Source organism: Frankliniella occidentalis, unplaced genomic scaffold (genome assembly GCF_000697945.3).
Source record: "Frankliniella occidentalis isolate FOCC.00 unplaced genomic scaffold, Focc_3.1 Scaffold74, whole genome shotgun sequence".
NCBI lineage: Eukaryota > Metazoa > Arthropoda > Insecta > Thysanoptera > Thripidae > Frankliniella > Frankliniella occidentalis.
Window position 1 is genome coordinate 617588 of NW_026267204.1, and position 2479 is coordinate 620066.

A 2479-nucleotide genomic window follows, 5' to 3' on the forward strand; every position below is an offset into this window, starting at 1 on the left:
TCTCTCTCTCTCTCTCTCTCTCTCTCTCTCTCTCTCTCTCTTCAGCTTCATTGCTAGTGTTGTACGATTTCAGTAACGCTTTTCCTTCTGTCCACCACGAGCTTCTTATTGCCAAATTACGCCAGCTTGGGCTCTCTGGGCCCGCACTTGATTGGATGAAGTCGTACCTGACAGGCCGCGAGCAATTTGTAAATACAGGAGTGGAGACTTCCTCTCTCCTTCAAATTTTCTTTGGCGTTCCACAAGGATCTGTGCTAGGACCATTACTGTATTCCCTTTACGTAAATGATATATGCAATGTATTTACTAAAACTTGTTTTCACCTTTACGCCGACGATCTCCAACATTATACATCTTTTCTGCCCGAAAATCTTCCCTCAGTGGTTGATCTAGTGAACCGAGAGGCTCAGGCACTGGCTGATTTCGCCACAGGACATAACCTGTCCATAAATGGTAATAAAACCCAGGTGATTTTGATTGCCAACAGTAAAATCATGAGCAAACTACCTGACGCTAAGCCAAATATAATTGTTAACAATGTACCACTACCTTATCTTGAGAATGTTAATAACTTAGGCCTAAATATCGACTGTCATCTAACTTGGGAAAGAGCCGCAACTATAGCATGCAACAAGAGTTTAGCAGCCCTGCATGGTCTTAAAAAGCACAAAGATGTTCTACCGAGAGCCATTCGCAAGCGATTGGTTGAAAGTTTGATTTTTCCAATTATGGACTACGGTCTTATTGTCTCATTTGATATGCTTGTAAAGTCCTGCGAGCGGCTGCAACGCGTTCAAAACGCTTGTGCGCGCTTCATTTTTGATCTACCGCGCGATGCTCATATATCTGCAACTATAACAAATCTTGGATGGCTGCCAATTGTTCAGAGAAGGAACTTTCAAGCACTGTGTCTGTTAAAAAAGATTTTGACGTATAAAACGCCTGTATACCTGTACCTAAAATTTACCTTTGTCCGCGATATCCACGATCGATGCCTTAGAGATCGAGAGCACCATCTTCGGGTGCCACCCCACTTCACTGACAAAAAAAGAGCCTGTTTCTGGATATCGGCGGTAATATGCTGGAACCAGCTACCCAGCAACATCTTGAATTGTAAATCTGTTAACCCCTTTAAACATAAAACTGCTGTTTACCTACGCACCAATGTTTTGCACAATTGATTTTCTTTACATTTGTCACTCATGTATATCCTGTAATACCGGTACCTACTGTATTTTTATATTCTGCTATCTGAACGCTACTAGAAAAGCCATCTAATGATGTACACCAAAAAGACTGTTCAGTCTTATGTACTATTTACTTAATAAATATCAAATATCAAATATCTCTCTCTCTCTCTCTCTCTCTCTGCCCCTCTGTCTCCAACCCCTAGTCTTTCCTCGCGAGCGCGCCTCACCCCTCTGCTCGGCGGCGGCGAGGATGTCGCGGGTAAAAAATAGGCGTAAATTTGACCTGACCCCGCGAGTTTTACAGAGTGCCTGGAATTTTTCTTGATGCGGCCCGTCGTCGGGAGGGGTGGAGGAGGGGCGGAGGAGGGGCGGAGGAGGGAAGGGGCGACAGCAGCAGCGCGAGGACGGAAAGAAGTAGTTGCATTTGGACACCTCGTCTGTCTGTGTCCTTGGCTAATAGGAGCGATTCGTCCTCTTCCTCCCGTCCGTCCGTCTGTCTTTCCGTCCGTCCGTCCTTCCGCCTGTCCGTCAGCCCTTCTGTCAGTTGTCGCCTGTGGTGTGCGCGCCGACAGACGTCTTGGTCGAAGGCTCCTCGAGGCGTACGACCCGGAGTGGTAGAAAATATCGTTGACAAATTTTTATCAACATGATGTACCATGTGTAACGACATCGTTATTCCGATTTCTCGATACCACGAGAGGCGATGTAACGTTCCCACGCCGTAACGATATATCGATACCTCCAAGGAAGTCACACGCAGTTCTGGAACCCGAGGCAAAACTAACGTAGTTCAGTCACAACTCACGTACTTCTGGGCCCCTCGAAAAGACTCGCGTCCAGAAATACGTGAGTTTTGACTGGGTCCCAGAGCTACGTTGGTTTTGCCTCGGGTCCCAGAACTGCGTGTGTCTTCCTTATCGATACATCCTTATTGTAGATAAAGGCCGCACTGAGGGGTCATGACCTCTCAGTCTCGTCAAATGCACGAGTGGTTTGTTTGCGTCGCCGGTGTGAACCCGTAAACACTTTGGCCACTCTTCTCCTCGTTGGCGAAGTCTAGCCGGCCGGCGCAACTACTTGTCGGGAGTGATGATCAGTGCTCGTGACTGGGAGGGTTCGTTAGAGAAGGACCTAGTGTGTTTAAAAGTTGTTATTTAGGTCCGTGGGAACACTTCTGTATCAGATGTTGTTGTGTAGAAGTCCCACTATATCCAGGTTCGATTGCTCGTCAGAGGTGCAAGATGAATAGGGAAATCAGGAGATCTGCTATTCTTTAAAGTTATAAAATA